Source organism: Bombina bombina, chromosome 3 (assembly GCF_027579735.1).
Source record: "Bombina bombina isolate aBomBom1 chromosome 3, aBomBom1.pri, whole genome shotgun sequence".
Classification (NCBI taxonomy): domain Eukaryota; kingdom Metazoa; phylum Chordata; class Amphibia; order Anura; family Bombinatoridae; genus Bombina; species Bombina bombina.
Window position 1 is genome coordinate 866,213,255 of NC_069501.1, and position 20,594 is coordinate 866,233,848.

Sequence of the window (20,594 nt, forward strand, 5' to 3'; positions counted from 1 at the left end):
GCTGAAGACTTTTTGCCTCCAGTGTTTCCACCACCCTCCCAGTGTACCCTTCTCTGAGCTACCGTCATACTTGCTCTGGATTGGCTAATGGTCAACTGGCACTTAATCCAAAGTAGAGCTGAACAGTATTTAACTGAAGCACCTTAAAGGGTCAGTCTACTTCATTTTCTTTTTATTGATTAGAAATATAGATAATCCCTTTATTACCCATTCCCCAGTTTTGTACCAAGATGGTTATATTAGTATACTTTTTACCTCTGTGATTACCTTGTATCTAAGCCTTTGCAGACTGCCCCCTTATTTCAGTTCTTTTGACAGACTTGCATTTTAGCCAGTGCTGACTCATAAATAGTTCCACGGGAGTGAGCACTATGTTATCTATATGGCACACATGAAGTAGAGCTTTATTTTCAAAGGAAAAATAATTGTGTGACTGACAACTGTTCAACAATTCGATGAAAAATGCTATAGAGGGTCCATCATACTCAATATCAGTCTGCAAGAAATATCGAACAGCCTCCACATCAACATCATGAGGGATGATAGCGTAGAGGCTGTTGACATCCATTGCAACCAACAACTTTACTTTTATTATCTAATATGCTTAGTTCTCTTGGTATCCTTTCCTTGAAAATCATACCTAGGTAGGCTCAGGAGATGGGAGCTAGTTGTTGATTGGTTGCTGCACATACAGTATATACACACACATAAATAGATAGATACTGTAGATAGATAGATAGATAGATAGATAGATAGAAAGAAAGAAAGAAAGAAAGAAAGAAAGATAAATAGATAGATAGATAGATAGATGATAGATAGATAGATAGATAGATAGATAGATAGATATTAGATCCAAAATACAATCAAATATATAAAGAAATGGAAATATATACATAGATAGATACTGTAGATAGATAGATAGATAGATAGAAAGAAAGAAAGATACATAGATAGATATTAGATCCAAAATACAATCAAATATATAAAGAAATATGTATTTTTTAATAACTAGAACATATTTTTATATGTGAAGAACATTAGAATGTGAAATATTAATATTTCAGGTAATCAAGTTTTTTTCCACTTTTCATGCTCCATTGAAGTGTATGGGGGAATATGTTAACAAGGTCACATCATTCTAACTTCTGGAAATGAAAACTTTTTACTTTCAACATGTAATACACACAGTACCCGACGAGTGCAATATTATATATTATATTTATTATATAACTGAGTAAGTTTATCTGCAACATGTACAAGTTCTGTTCAGCTTTCATTCACTCTAACTGAAACACCTCTAACAAAGCAAGAGAAATAGGTCATTCAGGCATTTGTTTAGAAGCAGAGCATAACAGTGAGCACAGGGCCGGATTGGGCCGCCGGGATAACGGGAAAAATCCTGGTGGGCCGGGCCGGTTGTGTGCTGGGAGGGGCTTACACGGAGGGGCTGTGTGCTCACATTTTAACTCCCACAGTTTACAGTCATAGTAATGTCAGAGAATCGCTCCTGAATCCTAATAACAAATGTAAGCAGATGCTCTGTACTATAACACAAGAGCTTAGATACTATTCTGCCATTGTATCTAAGCTCTTGTGTTTGTGATATCCATAATCCATTGGATTCTGCGACCCGCATGCGCACATTGCGGTTGCAAAATCCGTTGACAGGCTCAGCTGTTCTGTCGGATTTTGAACCAGTCAAGTGTGCACTCAGGAATGTGGTGACATCTTGGTCGCACTTTCCGTCAGGTCGCAGATTCGCCTCGCTTCCAGTTCCTTCATTTTCTGGCTCAGTGTTTCACTTCCAGTCTTTGGCGGTAAGTGTGTCTGTGAGGTTTTCCAGCGGTTCAAACCCGAGCTGTGACATTGTATCTGCGGTCACAAGGGCATTGAATGTTTATAACTGGTCTTGCCTAACTTTAGAATTAATTTTTTATTTCTAAATTTAATTAATGTTCATTAATTCATAGTCTGAGCACTTGAGCGCACAAGCAGTTTTTAACCAGCATACTACTTTGTGGGTTTGCAAGCAGATTAGAGAAGTCAGAGGGCTTGAGATCGCTATTACCAACGCATCTGCAAAACTACTAATGAAGATGCTCACAGGCTGCAATGCTGTAAGTACATAATTTTTACATTATCATTTACCTCAACTGATGCTCACATGTTTGCTAAAAGCATTTTGTAACTAAAACTAAATGGTTTTCTTCTTTTTCTAATGAGCATAGTTGGCTGGGCTGGAGGGGACGTGGCTGGGCTGGAGGGGGCGGGCGGGTCTGGTCTATACAAATTTCCAGGACCGGTCTTATTTCCCAATCTGGCCCTGAGTGAGCATTATTTTATGTAGATTGTACTGAAATATGAATGAAGTATCTTTCGAAATGTATAATATATATATATATATATATATATATATATATACACACACATCAATGAGTCCATTTAAATAACCTCGTTATCAATATGTGTGATAAGAGAAATGTATCTCTGTATGACACAGGGTAAGTGATGAGTATTAGGCTATCTTAAAGGGACAGTAAACACCAATTTTCCTTTAACTGCATGTAATAGACACTACTATAAATAACAATATGCACAGATACTGATATAAAAATCCAGTATAAAACCATTTAAAAACTTACTTAGAAGCTCCCAGTTTAGCTCTGTTAAAAGGATTAGTTAGAACACCCACTGAAAGTGGGAAATATTCAGACACTCTCCACTCTCCCTTCCTTTGCATATGAAAAGACTCTTTACACAAACAGGAGCAAGCTGGAGTAGATATACATCAGTAGTATTCTCCTAAAACTTTGGGGCTTGGTTAGGAGTCTGAAAATCAGTGCAATGTTATTTAAAAATAAGCAAAACTACATAAAATTAAAACCTGTATAGGCTATATAAATGGATCATCCACAAAATACGTATGCAAAGAAAAATCAAGAGCATAATTTCCTTTTAACCCCCTAGTACAAGCTTTGTAAAGAAGAGGAATAATGAAAAAGTTTATAGTACAGGTACTTCAGAAAATACTACAGTACAGAATAGTACAGTACAGAATGAATATATATGTGGGTGCAGCATTCTAAACTTTAATGACAATTTGGTTGTTACTGGAGTTAAAGGGACATTAAACTGCTGGGTACAACTACAATACAATAGTTACTACTTACCATGTTATTATTTTTCCTCCTGTGTCTGAGGCTGTCTTCAAAGTCATTCTCTTATATATTTTTTTTAAACATTTATTTATTAGTGATCCGAAGTATTTTGTACAGAAATGAAAAATAAAACCAATAAGCATACAAATAAACAATCCCTGCTGGGGTATTACTATGAGCATAGTACATGACAAAACAGAAAAAAAAGTAAAACAACACTTTCTAACCTATGAATCTGTACTTATAATAATCATTTACCCTGATAAATTCATCTTCCCGAAAAATACATTATATAATAGACATATATTTTGTTGCAATGCTTCGGACTTTGTTTTATATACCAATTAAAACCTTCAACCCAGGATACAGGGGGGGGGGGGGAAGGAAGAAGGTACGGAAAAAAAAGAAATAAATAATTCTCTCTCCCCCCACATTTCCCTTCTATCTTCCTTTTAATGAACTTCCCCAAAATTAGCTATCCATGACTGCGGGAAAACATTTAGTAGGGTCAATTCTGCGAAGCTAATAGAGGATAAAAATGGAAGAAGAATCCGTTTTTGGAGTGGCATAGGATATGTTGTAATAACAGGTGTCCAGCTCATCAGAAAATTCTTAATTCTTTTCTCTGAGGCAGCCTTGAGATGATATGATTCATACACAATTTGATCCTGGACATCCTTAAGAACCACAGCAAATCCCGGGGGCCCGACTGGCTTTCCAGTTTTTAAGTATACAGTGTCTAACTGCCAAAATAATAGTATTTAAACTATTTATCGATATATTATCATCGGTACCTTGTGGAGGAAGTAAAAAAAGAATATCCTCTAATGACAGAGCAATAGTCATTTTGTATAATTTATTAAACCAAAAAATAATTTTCAACCATAATTGGTTGACTTTAGGGCATAACCAGAACATATGAGGCAGATCTGCATTATCATTTGAACAGTGGGGACAGGCACTGGACTTGTTGTATAGAACCTAGATACTTTGAGTGGAGATAGATAGTAATTATTAACCAGTTTCATATGCGATTCTTTCCAGCTCACAGATACTTTACACTTGATAAGAGTATCAAAACACTGTTTGATTCTTTCATGATCTACTGAGGAAATTGCCGGCAACCAGCAATTACAGATATTATCCAGATAGAGTAGGCTTTGTTTAGTTAACATAATATCGTAAATCAAAGAAATAGAGGTATCTCCAGATATAAATTGTTGTATACAGAGCTTGACATGAGACCATGCAATTGAGGGAGGGAAGCGCCAATTCTGTGACGAGATAAAATGTTGTATTTGAAAGTAGGCGAACAAGTTCAACCTAGGTAACTCATAATTGCAGAAGATTGTTTCAGCCATAAGAATTTGTTAGTTTCCATCCAATAGCTGTTTCATGGATTGTAGACCTTTTTCGGCCCAATACTTGAAGATTTTTTGATTTATACCTGGAGAGAATAGCAGATTACTAGTTATGGGTAAAAATTCTGAAAAGGTATAATCAATACCCAGAATTGAACAGAACTTCTGCCACGCTAAAACTATGTTCTTGATTGAAATAAGACAAGCAACATTCAGAGGCAGATTCCGAGGTGGGGAATGCAGAATAGCCTTTAAAGAGAACAGTGAAATTAAGCATGCTTCTAAGTCCTCCGACGAAACTATATTGGTTCCAGCAATCCAATCTATAGCCGTTTTAACTATAGCAGCCAGATTGTACAATTTAAAATTAAGAAGTGCCTGTCCAGCGGACCCACAACTTTGTATTAATCTTGTAAGGGCAATTTGGGGCTTTTTATTATTCCAGATAAATTTAGAAAATTGTGCATAGATCTTCTTCAGGTCAATATTAAATATAAATAATGGGAGGTTTTGAAGAGGATACAAGAGGCGATTGAAGATAATTGATTTGATTAAATTAACCCGTGCCCTAAGGGATAGCGGAAACGCAGCCCATAATTGCAGGTCTATTTTAATCTTTCGAAACAGTGGTTCAAAATTTGACTTGTACCAGTGTTTAGGATTTTTATGCAGCTCCAGACCCAAGTATTTAAAAGTATCTACCACTTTAATTGGAGTCCTGGGTAAGGATACAGGTGTACTACCTACACACATTCATTTGCTCTTCCCTAGATTAACCTTATAGCCTGAAAATGAGCTAAACTCTTCAAGACATTGATGGCAGGGATTGATTGATGAACATTAACCAGGAACAACAAAATGTCATCTACCTACAACAGTGTCTTAAGTTTCTGGGAGGTAAAAGGAACCCCCATTAATATATCTCTGAATCACACCGCTAAGGGCTCTAGGGCAATATTAAACAGTAAGGGAGATAAAGGGCACTCTTGTCTTGTACCTCTCTGCAATATTATTTTAGGAGATAGAGTACCATTAATAAGTAGAAAAGACATTGGTCTTTGATATAATCTATGAACAAATTGAACTCCTTTGAACCCAAAGTTATCTAGAGCCCTAAACAGATAATCCCAAACAATCGAGTCAAACGCTTTAACTGCATTTAGGGAAAGAATAGCCGCATCTTGCCAGAGAGGCTTCTTCCAACCTTAATCTACATTCCAAGCATAGTCCAAAAAGTAAATAAGTTTACGTATATTTTTTACCGAGTTCCTAGCTACCATGAACCCTGTCTGGTCTGGGTGAATAAGTTTATGTAGACAAGAAGAAAGTCTTAAAGAAATAATAGCCATTAATATCTTATAGTCTGTATTTAGCACCGAGTTTGGCCTATACGAGGCCAGTTCCTCTGAATTTTACCTTTCTTTAGAATAAGAGAGATATTTGCTGCTGAAAAATAGGTTGAGATAGGATTATCCGCCCTATAATAGTAATTAAACAGCTTTTCTAATATTGGGATTAGTTCTTTACCTAAACATTTATAGAATTCTGCTGGCAGACCATCCGGTCCTGCCGCTTTATTCAGTTTTAAACTATCTATAGCTTGGCTTATCTCTTCTTTAGGGATTGGGACATTAATTGAAGTCAAGTCCTCAATTTGTAATTGGGGGATCTTTATCTTGGACCAGAAATTATCTTGGTTATGGTCATTCATATCTACTCTAGAATAAAGTTGTTAGTAATAAGCAAAGAACACCCCAGCAATTTCTTGTCTCTAGTCTCTGTAAATCGACCGTCCCTACTTTGAATGGTTGGAATAACATTTTTCTTCTTTCTAGTTTTAGTAAGCCTGGTTAGATATTTCGCTGAGTAGCCATGAAAACCCCTAAAATGCAGATTTACTTTTAATTCTTCCTCTAGCAGTTTTTGTTTTAGAAAAAGCTCCCTCTCTTTCCTACTTTCTATATATTTTTTCCAATTCATCATCGAGCGATCTGAGTAGTATCTCCTATAAGCGTTTCTGACCTGATTGGCTAGTTGGGATTCCGACGCCCAGGCTCGTTTAGGGTGTCTACACTAGTATCAGCCATCTTGGTTTTCTTTTCTTTAAGTTTCACAGTCAAAGTGCATAAATATAAACCAACACACACTACCAAGCTTTTACACTAGGCAATTTCAAAGTTGCAAAAAATAATTACATACGTGATATGAGGAAGGGAAAAAGAAAATGTTTCCCCTTTTTTTTTCCCTTTTTTCTTACCCCTTACTTTTTTTTTAACATTTAATTAGTGAAATGAGTCTGCAATATAAACATGTAGTGATACCGGCAAGACACCAAGATTATTACTTAAATTGAAGTCATCCTGCCTAAATAGTAGTTTAAAGTAAAACATACGGGGATAACTCCCTGCCACAATGTATCAACTTCTGCATTGAACCATATTCATACAATAGAGGGAGAGCAAAACAGAAATAGGCCAAACACTAGATGTCACCCAAACCTTAAGCACTTATAGCCTATATCTTAAATATTATATATAATACTGGTGAATTCAACTAGACTATATCTTTAATAGACTAGACCTTTAACAATAATATGCATGCAAATCTTTCTCTTATTTAGGTTTTTTTTTTCCCCTTTCCCTTTTTCTTTCTTCCTTTAGTACAATTTTGAAACAGTATACTCCCAACATATAGCAAAAATCAATATCGAAAAACTTGAGAGTTAAGACTTTGTTTTAAAGAGTTATAGCTATATGTCTCCTTCTAGTAGCCCCCTTTTTTATCCATTATTATTATACTTTTTTTTATACAATAGTCCAATGGACATCTCCTTTTCAGGGCTCATATATTTATTCTGTATGAAAAGAGCCAATTCATCTAATGGTATTCGCCCGTTTCAACTCTTCTCCCCTTATTATGGAAATACAACTTTATTAGTTTTTTTATGAAAGGGGTTAGATACATATAAAGCAGTCTTATGCACCACTGCACGCATTACTTGTAGGTCATGTTATCATTACCCAAACAGAAATCCATGAACAGCTTGTGCAGGACCTGCAAACTTCCAATTCATTGACAAGCACCTCCAGGGCTTTTCCAGCTCTTGTTATGGCTGTAGCGTGCTCTTACACCCAGCCAATTCACAGCCTCCACGCCACTTCCTGGTACACCCATGCTGAGAAGTCGGAGCGTGACACTCGGATCCCTCCGCGAATCAGCAGCTTCAGCCTCAGCAGCTTCTCCACACAGGAACCCCGGGACACCGGATAATGGGCCAGCCAGCACACATGGTAGGACAATTCCTCTTCTGGATATGCCTCTGGTGCTACAGTGATGTATTTTCTTTAATTAGGAAGTTTATGCAAGCAGGTAGGTTTACAATGTATGGTGGGACAACCGTCAGCCAATCCGGCCAGATTGACTTCCGACTCGGCGGGCAAGAAAACCACACCAGCCGCCAACGACAAAACCTTTTCAGAAGTCAGGGCTATTTTGGCTTTGAGTGGGGGAGTGAATCTCGAGCCAGCCCTTCGGGTCCAATGCCGACACGGAGCATGTTACTGCAGTGCTCCATCCCCAACTGGAAGTCAGTCCATTCTCTTATTTTAACCCCTTACAAGCAAGCCTGCCCTTTGGGCAGGGCGAGAGGGGCACCCACCCAGGGTCCCACTCTTTGGTGGGCCCCCGCAATGTCAGTGGTGAGGTTATGAGATGGTGCAATGTATATGTTGTATTTAGTTTATGAGAAGTGTTTATGGTATCAGGAGGTCTAATATTTTGTGTTATTCTTTATATAGGTATCACTGAATGTTGGCACAGGGGAATAAGGGCACTAGGCTAAGGTACCCCACAAATGTTTGTTGCCCAGGGCCCTGCAAATGCTAAGGTTGTCCCTGCTAACAATTATCATATATATGCTTCAGATGGCGTGCTTCACCTGGGGTTTAGCGTTGCTACGATTACAGAGAGTGACTTTTTATCTTTTTTTTTAATATTGCACAAATAATGGATGTATTTTAACTTTAATATAAGACTCCTCTAAGTTAATATTGGACTAGCCAATATCTTTACTTGCAAGCAATAGCTTTGTTGGTGTCTTCATATATACACATACACATACATATGCAGACACAAACAAATGCACATTTACATACATGCACACATACACACACAAACAGATGCAAACACATACATATACACAGATACAAACATATATTCAAAGTAAAATAGCTGCATAAAAACATCCCATTGGAATTGTGATAATTTAGTAAGCAATATATACTTTTACAAATCATTTGAGGCATGGATTACAAATTACAAAACGGCAGCTATAGATGTTAAATGAGCAACTTGAATAGAGAGAGAAGAGGGGATTAAAAAAACATTGCATGCATTGCCTGTCTGGCCTCACTCACCTCCATTTTTCAGAGATAACAGCTTCCAGTAAAGCTGCAATAGCTGAAGTGTGACCTGACCCTTTACCTGCACAAACTGCACTTTCCATGATTCCATCAGTGGAGGGAGGTTTATGGCTCAGCTCACAGCAGCTATTCAGGGCATCAGGAACAGAGGTGACACTGACTACTCCTAAAGCCGGCATCACTGCCCTGCCCTGCTCACCTACTCCTTCCACTCTCTTTAGAGAAGTCTGTGTGGTGCTGATTTAAAACAGATAGAGGGACATAAAAGTTAATTTAAAAACAAAATTTATGCTTCACCTGATAAATTTCTTTCTTTCCGGACATGGAGAGTCCACAACGTCATTCCAATTACTAGTGGGATATTCAACTCCAAGTTATGGAAAAGACATTCCTTATGAGAAGAAGGATTAGGACAAAAAGAAGGAACAACAGTTTCCTGATTAATGTTTCGATCCAACACCATCTTAGGGAGAAACCCCAATTTAGTACGAAGGACCGCATTATCTGCATGAAAAATAAAATACGGGGAATCACACTGCAGAGCTGAAATTTCAGAGACTCTGCGAGTGGAATTGCAAGGAGAAACAAAACCTTCCAAGATAACAACTTTATATCAACAGCATGCATCGGAGCTCAAACGGAGCCTGCTGCAAAACTTTAATAACTAGGTTAAGGCTCCACGGAGGAGCAACAGGTTTAAACACAGGCCTGATTCTAACCAGGGTCTGAACAAAAGCATCTGGTAAGTCTGCCAGACATTTGTGCAAAAGGATAGACAACGCAGAAATCTGACCCTTTAGAGTACTGACCGACAAACATTTCTCCAGGCCATCCTGAAGAAAAGACAAAATCCGGGAAATCCTCACCCGGCTCCAGGAGAAACCTTTAGATTTGCACCAATAAAGATATTTACGCCATATCTTATGGTAAATCTTGCGAGTAACCGGTTTGCGAGCCTGAAGCATAGTTTCAATGACTGCTTCAGAAAAACCACGCCTAGACAGAATTAGGCGTTCAATCTCCAAGCAGTCAGCTTCAGAGAATCTAGATTTGGATGGAGAAAAGGACCCTGAATTAGAAGGTCCTTCCTCAGAGGTAACCTCCAAGGAGGTAGAGATGACATCCGTACGAGATCCGCGAACCAGATCCTGCAAGGCCATGCCAGAGCTATTAGGATCACCAATGCTCTCGCCTGTTTGATACAAGCAATGACTCATGGAAGGAGAGCAAATGGAGGAAATAGATATTCCAGAGAGAACACCCAAGGAACCATTAGAGCATCTATCAGAATGGCCTGAGGATGTCTTGACCTTGAACTGTACTTTGGAACCTTAGGCCTAGATTTAGAGTTCGGCGGTAGCCATCAAAACCAGCGTTAGAGGCTCCTAACGCTGGTTTTGGCCGCCCGCTGGTATTTGGAGTCAGTGATTAAAGGGTCTAACGCTCACTTTACAGCCGCGACTTTTCCATACCGCAGATCCCCCTACGCCATTTGCATAGCCTATCTTTTCAATGGGATCTTTCTAACGCTGGTATTTAGAGTCGTTTCTGCAGTGAGCGTTAGAGCTCTAACGACAAGATTCCAGCCGCCTGAAAAAAGCAGGAGTTAAGAGCTTTCTGGCTAACGCCGGTTCATAAAGCTCTTAACTACTGTACCCTAAACTACACTAACACCCATAAACTACCTATGTACCCCTAAACCGAGGTCCCCCCACATCGCCGCCACTCGATTAAAATTTTTAACCCCTAATCTGCCGACCGCCACCTACGTTATACTTATGTACCCCTAATCTGCTGCCCCTAACCCCGCCGACCCCTATATTATATTTATTAACCCCTAACTTGCCCCACACAACGTCGCCGCAAGCTACTTAAAATAATTAACCCCTAATCTTCCGACCGCAAATCGCCGCCACCTACGTTATCCCTATGTACCCCTAATCTTCTGCCCCTAACATCGCCGACCCCTATGTTATATTTATTAACCCCTAATCTGCCCCCCACAACGTCGCCGACACCTACCTACACTTATTAACCCCTAATCTGCCGAGCGGACCTGAGCGCTACTATAATAAAGTTATTAACCCCTAATCCGCCTCACTAACCCTATCATAAATAGTATTAACCCCTAATCTGCCCTCCCTAACATCGCCGACACCTACCTTCAATTATTAACCCCTAATCTGCCGACCGGAGCTCACCGCTATTCTAATAAATGTATTAACCCCTAAAGCTAAGTCTAACCCTAACACTAACACCCCCCTAAGTTAAATATAATTTTTATCTAACGAAATAAATTAACTCTTATTAAATAAATGATTCCTATTTAAAGCTAAATACTTACCTGTAAAATAAATCCTAATATAGCTACAATATAAATTACATTTATATTATAGCTATTTTAGGATTAATATTTATTTTACAGGTAACTTTGTATTTATTTTAACCAGGTACAATAGCTATTAAATAGTTAAGAACTATTTAATAGTTACCTAGTTAAAATAATTACAAATTTACCTGTAAAATAAATCCTAACCTAAGATATAATTAAACCTAACACTACCCTATCAATAAAATAATTAAATAAACTACCTACAATTACCTACAATTAACCTAACACTACACTATCAATAAATTAATTAAACACAATTGCTACAAATAAATACAATTAAATAAACTATCTAAAGTACAAAAAAATAAAAAAGAACTAAGTTACAGAAAATAAAAAAATATTTACAAACATAAGAAAAATATTACAACAATTTTAAACTAATTACACCTACTCTAAGCCCCCTAATAAAATAACAAAGACCCCCAAAATAAAAAATTCCCTACCCTATTCTAAATTTAAAAAGTTACAAGCTCTTTTACCTTACCAGCCCTGAACAGGGCCCTTTGCGGGGCATGCCCCAAGAAGTTCAGCTCTTTTGCCTGTAAAAGAAAACATACATTACCCCCCCCCCCAACATTACAACCCACCACCCACATACCCCTAATCTAACCCAAACCCCCCTTAAATAAACCTAACACTAAGCCCCTGATGATCTTCCTACCTTGTCTTCACCATGCCAGGTTCACCGATCCGTCCTGGCTCCAAGATCTTCATCCAACCCAAGCGGGGGCTAGACATCCACTGAAGAAGTCCAGAAGAGGGTCCAAAGTCTTCCTCCTATCCGGCAAGAAGAGGACATCCGGACCGGCAAACATCTTCTCCAAGCGGCATCTTCTATGTTCTTCCATCCGATGATGACCGGCTCCATCTTGAAGACCTCCAGCGCGGATCCATCCTCTTCTTCCTGATCGGAACAGCCAATAGAATGCGAGCTCAATCTGATTGGCTGATTGGATCAGCCAATCGGATAGAACTTGATTCTGATTGGCTGATTCCATCAGCCAATCAGAAAATTCCTACCTTAATTCCGATTGGCTGATAGAATCCTATCAGCCAATCGGAATTCGAGGGACGCCATCTTGGATGACGTCCCTTAAAGGAACCGTCATTCGTCGTCTAGTCGTCGGAAGAAGAGGATGGATCCGCGCTGGAGGTCTTCAAGATGGAGCCGGTCGTCATCGGATGGAAGAACATAGAAGATGCCGCTTGGAGAAGATGTTTGCCGGTCCGGATGTCCTCTTCTTGCCGGATAGGAGGAAGACTTTGGAGCACCGGATTATGGATCGCCAACCCCCGCTTGGGTTGGATGAAGATCTTGGAGCCAGGACGGATCGGTGATACCTGGATGGTGAAGACAAGGTAGGAAGATCTTCAGGGGATTAGTGTTAGGTTTATTTAAGGGGGTTTGGGTTAGATTAGGGGTATGTGGGTGGTGGGTTGTAATGTTGGGGGGGGGTATTGTATGTTTTTATTTTACAGGCAAAAGAGCTGAAATTCTTGGGGCATGCCCCGCAAAGGGCCCTGTTCAGGGCTGGTAAGGTAAAAGAGCTTGTAATTTTTGTATTTTAGAATAGGGTAGGGAATTTTTTATTTTGGGGGTCTTTGTTATTTTATTAGGTTGCTTAGAGTAGGTGTAATTAGTTTAAAATTGTTGTAATATTTTTCTTATGTTTGTAAATATTTTTTTATTTTCTGTAACTTAGTTCTTTTTTATTTTTTGTACTTTAGATAGTTTATTTAATTGTATTTATTTGTAGCAATTGTGTTTAATTAATTTATTGATAGTGTAGTGTTAGGTTAATTGTAGGTAATTGTAGGTAGTTTATTTAATTATTTTATTGATAGGGTAGTGTTAGGTTTAATTATAACTTAGGTTAGGATTTATTTTACAGGTAAATTTGTAATTATTTTAACTAGGTAACTATTAAATAGTTCTTAACTATTTAATAGCTATTGTACCTGGTTAAAATAAATACAAAGTTACCTGTAAAATAAATATTAATCCTAAAATAGCTATAATATAAATGTAATTTATATTGTAGCTATATTAGGATTTATTTTACAGGTAAGTATTTAGCTTTAAATAGGAATCATTTATTTAATAAGAGTTAATTTATTTCGTTAGATAAAAATTATATTTAACTTAGGGGGGTGTTAGTGTTAGGGTTAGACTTAGCTTTAGGGGTTAATACATTTATTAGAATAGCGGTGAGCTCCGGTCGGCAGATTAGGGGTTAATAATTGAAGGTAGGTGTCGGCGATGTTAGGGAGGGCAGATTAGGGGTTAATACTATTTATGATAGGGTTAGTGAGGCGGATTAGGGGTTAATAACTTTATTATAGTAGCGCTCAGGTCCGGTCGGCAGATTAGGGGTTAATAAGTGTAGGTAGGTGTCGGCGACGTTGTGGGGGGCAGATTAGGGGTTAATAAATATAACATAGGGGTCGGCGATGTTAGGGCAGCAGATTAGGGGTACATAGGGATAACGTAGGTGGCGGCGGTTTACGGAGCGGCAGATTAGGGGTTAAAAGTGTAATGCAGGGGTCAGCGATAGCGGGGGCGGCAGATTAGGGGTTAATAAGTGTAAGGCTAGGGGTGTTTAGACTCGGGGTACATGTTAGAGTGTTAGGTGCAGACGTAGGAAGTGTTTCCCCATAGGAAACAATGGGGCTGCGTTAGGAGCTGAACGCTGCTTTTTTGCAGGTGTTAGGTTTTTTTTCAGCTCAAACAGCCCCATTGTTTCCTATGGGAGAATCGTGCACGAGCACGTTTTTGAGGCCGGCCGCGTCCGTAAGCAACTCTGGTATCGAGAGTTGTATTTGCGGTAAAAATGCTCTACGCTCCTTTTTTGGAGCCTAACGCAGCATTTGTTTGAACTCTCGATACCAGAGTTAAATTTATGGTGCGGCCAGAAAAAAACCTGCGGAGCGTTAACAGCCCTTTTACCGCCAAACTCCAAATCTAGCCGTTAGCGTTTTGGCGGGACGCCATCAGATCTAACTTTGGAACTTCCCACCTGAGAGTTATCTGAGAGATCACATCCGGATGGAGAGCCCACTCCTCTGTATGAAAAGTCTGTCTGCTCAGAAAGTCCTATACTTGTATAGAAGTAGAACTGCGCTAGCAAAGTGACAGTTTATTATGCCAACAGATACAGGGGATTTTCTCCAAAACACCTTAAAGTAACAGTAAGAAAATATAATTAGAGAGCTCAGTTTCCACAGGGAAACTTAAACAAACTAAAATCTGTGTCACTTTAACAGCTTAGAAAAAACTATTTGGCTGAGAGTGAATAGAGTTAGATATATGGCTAAAACAACTCAGATTGTTATTAAAGACTAATAAAGTATATCCAATAAATATAGGTCCAATACTATGTGGATATGGATATTATAGTATAAAAAGGAAATTTATAGTATAAAAAGGAAATAATTTAATTTCATAGTATAAAAAGGAATTTATTTAATTTCATTAAATGTATATAAAAACATATAAAAATCTAAGTAATATTAAAAAACAACACAATCTGATAATAAGTCACACACTTCAAAGCTCAATCAACATAAACACATATTATAGATTTCATTTTATAGAATACATTACAAAATAAAAAAGGAATAAGGGAGTATTCCTTGCAAGATACCCTAACAAAAGGAGAAATTGCTCAAATAATTGTAGTAAGCAGAGGTCAAATTGATGGTCCGCTTGAAGATCTGTACATGACTTGATAGCACAGCTACTAACCAGACGCTGAACTGGGGAGATTACAGTTGGCATTTTTTCAGTCCGGATTACAAAAGTCCTGCCCTCATCTCATTGATCGGATGTTTAGATTGGAGACGGTCTGCAATAATTTCCTGAGAGACGTCCAACACCACCCGGTGTAAATAAGACGTTATATACCTTTACTTGGAAACTTTCCCTACCGGTGACAAGTTCTCCTGTCTCTCTTCTCTATAGGAAAACTCCTTGCCGCAGCGAGGTTAACTTTTATAAAAGTTTTTAAGGAGACTGTGTTTTAACAAAATACTGTGAGAAATCTGTTTTCTCAATATCGATATCTGTATTTGAATATTAGGACATATTTGAACCATCAATTTGACCTCTGCTTACTATACTTATTTGAGTTTTGAAGTGTGTGACTTATTATCAGATTGTGTTGTTTTTTAATATTACTTATATTTTTATATGTTTTTATATACATTTAAGGAAATTAAATGATTTCCTTTTTATACTATGAAATTAAATGATTTCCTTTTCATACTATAAATTTCCTTTTTATACTATAATATCTATATCCACATAGTATTGGACCTATATTTATTGGATACACTTTATTAGTCTTTAATAACCATCTGAGTTGTTTTAGCCATATATCTTACTCTATTCACTCACAGGCAAATAGTTTATTCTAAGCTGTTAAAGCGCCACAGATTTTAGTTTGTTTCAGTTTCCCTGTGGAAACTGAGCTCTCTAATTTATTTTTCTTACTGCTCAGAAAGTCAGCCTCCCAGTTGTCCACATCAGGAATGTGGATGGCAGAGAGAAGGCAATTGTGATCTTCCACCCACTGCAGAATGTGAGTCACCTCCTTCATGGCTAAGGAACTCTGAGTCCCTCCCTGGTGGTTGATGTAAGCCACTGAGGTGATGTTGTCTGACTGGAATCTGATAAACCGGACTAAAGACAGTTGAGGTCACGCTGATAGGGCATTGAAGATAGCTCTCAACTCTAAGATGTTTATTGTAAGAGAGGACTCTTCCCAAGACCACAGGCCATGAGTCTTCAGAGAACCCCAAACAGCTCCCCAGCCTGACAGGCTGGTGTCCGTAGTCACAATCTCCAAGGAAGGTCTCAGGAAGCAAGAGCCCTGAGACAGATGTTCCTGAGACATCCACCATGAGAGAGAGTCTCTTGTTAGGGGGTCGAGATTTATCCTCTGTGACAAATCTGAATGGTCTCTATTCCATTGACAGAGCATGCAAAGCTGCAGTGGTCGCAGATGGAACCGAGCAAAAGGGATGAAGTCCATGGATGCCACCATCAGACCAATCACCTCCATGCATTAAGTCACTGATGGATGAAAGGCAGACTGGAAAGAAAGGCAGGCAGCAAGAAGTTTGGATTTCCTGACCTCCGTCAGGAAAATCTTCATGGATATGGAATCTATTACTGTCCCTAGAAAACATACTGTTTTAGATGGAATTAGAGAACTCCTTTCTAAATTCACCTTCTACCCGTGGGAACGTAGAAAAGACAACAGCATCTCTGTATGAGATTGAGCTAGTTGAAAAGATGACGCCTGAACCAAGATGTCATCTAGATAAGGCGCCACAGCAATTCCCTGGGATCTGATCACTGCCAATAACGCCCCCAGAACCTTTGTGAATATTCTGGGAGCCATGGCCAGACCAAACAGAAGTGCAACAAACTGGAAATTTTTTGTCCAGAAACTGGTGATGTTCCCTGTGAATGGGAACATAAAGGTATGCATTCTTCAGGTCTATGGTCATCATAATCTGACCTTCCTGTACCAAAGGAAGAATGGAACAAATAGTTTCCATCTTGAAGGATGGAACCCTGAGGAATTTGTTGAGACACTTGAGATCTAGGATTGGATGAAAAGTTCCCTCCTTTTTGGGGACCACAAATAGATTTGAATAGAATCCTAGACCTTGTTCACTTAGAGGGACTGGTACAACAACTCCCAGGGAGGATATGTCCTTTATGCAATTTAAGAAGGCCTACCTGGTTTGAGGATAGTCTTGACAGGGGAAATCTGCCCTTTGGAGGGCAAGACTTGAATCCCATTCTGTAACCCTGGGATACTATGTCCACAGCCCATGGATCTGGAACATCGCATATCCAGGCTTGACGAAAAGGATAAAGCCTGCCCCCCCACTGATCCATACTTGAATCGGGGGCAGAACCTTCATGCTGATTTAGAGTCAGCAGAAAGCTTCTTGTTTTGCTTTTCCTTATTCCAGGGCTGGTTGGATTTCCATGAGGACCTGCATTGGTCTGGTTTGGAAGAGGAAGACTTCTGTCCCTTAAAGTTGCAAAAGGAATGACAATTAGAAGTCTGATGACCCTTAGGTCTATTCTTCTTGTCCTGAGGCAGGAAAGAACCCTTTCCACCCGTAATCTCTGAAATGATTTCTCCAGACCAGGACTAAACAGAGTCTTACCCTTATAAGGTAAAGCCAAAAACTTGGCCTTCGAAGAAACATCAGCCGACCAGGACTTTAACCACAGAGCCCTGTGTGCTAGTAAAGTTAGCTAGCTGTCTAATTATCTGCAGATTGGCATCACAGATAAAGTATTGGCTAGTTTGAGAGCTTTAATCCCTTCTTGGATCTCCTCTACCATAGCTTCCTCTGTAATAATATCAGACAAGGCATCGCACCAATAAGATGCTGCTCCCGCAACCATGGCTATACTCGCTGCAGGTTGCCACTGTAATCCTTGATGGATATACATATTTTTTAAGTAAGCCTCTAGCGTCTTATCCATAGGATCCTTAAAAGAGCAACTATCCTCTATACGAATGGTAGTTCTCTCAGCAAGAGTAGAAATAGCTCCTACTTTAGGCACAGTGCGTCAGGAGTCACGAAAAGAGTCAGCAACAGGAAACATCTTTTTAAAAACAGGGTAAGGGGAAAATGAAAACCTGGCTTATCCCATTCCTGAGCTATAATTTCAGACATCTTCCTTGGAACAGGAAAAACCTCCTCAAAAGATGGAGAATCATAAACTCTATCCAGTTTAGAAGACTTTGTGGGGCTGACAGCAACCAAAGGTACGGAGTCATCTAAAGTAGCTAGGACCTCCTTCAGTAATAACCGGAGGTGTTCCAGCTTAAATCTAAAATTTACCTCTTCAGATTCTGAAGATTTTTATGCCAAAGTCTCAGAGTCTGAGATTTCACCTCCAGAAACTACTGAAGTATGCTCCTCATCAGACAAATGATAAAGGTTGAGAAGCGCAGAATTAGAGGGGTCAGAAGCCTTACTAGCAGAGAATTGTTTAGATTTTCTCTGATGCTTACCCGTAGGGAAAGCAGACAAAGCCACTGGCACCACAGAAGTTATCTGCGCTGCAAAATCTCCTGGCAAATATACACCCCAGGAGATTAAGAGGAGACATAAGGCACTTTATGCGAAACTGATAAGGCTTGGGACATTTGAGGAGAAAGCTGAGGCATATTCAGAACAGCAATATCCTGAGAGACATTAGGTTCACAGCGGATTAACTTGTCCTTATATTTTAAGGTCTTAGCTAAACAATTGGAACAAAATTACATAGGTAGTACAATTGGGACTTCTAAACAAAGTAAACATTTAGCCATATTAAATGAAGAATCTTTTTCTGATTCCATTGCAGATATCAGTTTATAGTCTATATAGAACTAATAAATTACAAACAAAAGAAATCTGTACACTCTCACCAGGTTACCTATATGCTTCCCCAAGACAATCTGATGTCTCCCAACAATCAGATAAGGAACAAATGTGATACAAAAAAATGAGGAGCGCTAAGAAATCTAGGTAAATAAAAATAAATTGCGTTATAACAAGGAATACTATAATATATAAAATTTAATTAAATATATAAACATAAGTTTCTAAAAGAAGTAATTGATGTTTTGAATGTTAATATAGAATGTGCAAACTTGATATGTGCAGACAGTGAGTTGATAAGATAGTCTGTACACAATACAAATGAGTGTTAAAATATAAATACGTGCAAATAGCGATAGTTAGGTGTACAATGTGTTAATCAAAAAAGTGCATACTTAATAAGTGCAGATATTTGGTATATAAGATATTCTGTACACAATATATATAAATGCAAAAAATTGCAAAAAAATGCAAAAAGGAGACAGCGCTGTATAAAATAGACTGTGGCCACAATCTTAATAATAAAACCAATAAAGGTGAACGTATGGGATCTGAAAGGAGATGGACTCTTTTTGTAAAATGTCTCAGAACGATAATAGTTTGTTTGTCCCCACTCTACCTCTTACCGGACTTCCGTATGAAGATCTATTTTGCTTGTGTGTTCTTACAGACACGTTAGTCCTGGAATCTGATGGATTCTCAGTTCAGGGCTCCAGCGTCTGCACGCACAGCTTACCGATCATGTGACTAATCCAAAATCCATGATTGGTTGTCAATATGGGTAACCTTAAAAGGAGGTCTGGGGGGTGTTACAGGGGGATCCTGTAGCAATGACGTTTAGTAGAAAGGTATAGTGCACTGATACCAATAGCATCCACAATTGTATGTCCTTAATTACGCGTTTCGGCGCTAGCTCATGCGCCTTTATCAAAAAGATTCATACAAGTGGATGAAGAGTACAAGTTTTTATATGTTCAATAGTCTCCTCCTCTCTGTTGGGATATTCCAGGTTGCTCATTAGTGATCAAAAATGTTAACTCCTTCATGTTCCTCATTCTCATATGTTCAAGAAAAAACAAAAAACAAAAATTGAATTGTCTGCAGAAATCTGTTTAGTTCAGATATCAAAGTGAAAAGTAGAAAATAAATAAAAATACATTCAAATACATTCAGATGGCAAGGCATATAGTCCAATAAATAAAAATCAAAAATTGATCAAAATATTCAAGATCAAGATATTGAAGATAAAAATATTAATATTCAGAAATCAAAATATTTACAGGTAGCATTTAAAATGACAGGACAATGATTCATATTAATAATAATTCATATTGAAAATAACTGGAAAGATTATAGTAACCTAACACTTATGTTATCTAATAAGTTAACATGAAGATGTATACCAATATAATAAATCAGTTATTAGTGTAAACAATCTGTTTGTAGCCAAAATGTATTCTTGTCCAGTTATAACTAATCTTTATAGGATTATTATATATAACTAATAAATTCACTGAAAAAAAACTTTGAAAATATAACAACCTTAAAAACGACCCCTGTCACTTTAACAAAAAAAACCTCAGAGTTCCTGAGGCTCCTACTGTACCGGAGTCTAATAACCCACTAGCAAGGGAACTCTCCAGATAAGGTGACTGATTTATAAGTTTAGACTGGCAATCCTAACATAAGACAAGAAAGCTGCAGCAGTCCAGGCTCAATGACTGACTAAACTCTGCTCTTCATACACAGAAGAAAGGAGAGTCACGTGAGCAGGCTGAGTGTAAAAAATAAACTGCGCCACAAGACAGTTTAAATGGCGTGAATTTCAAAATGGCTCAATAGAAAAAAACATAACCAAGCC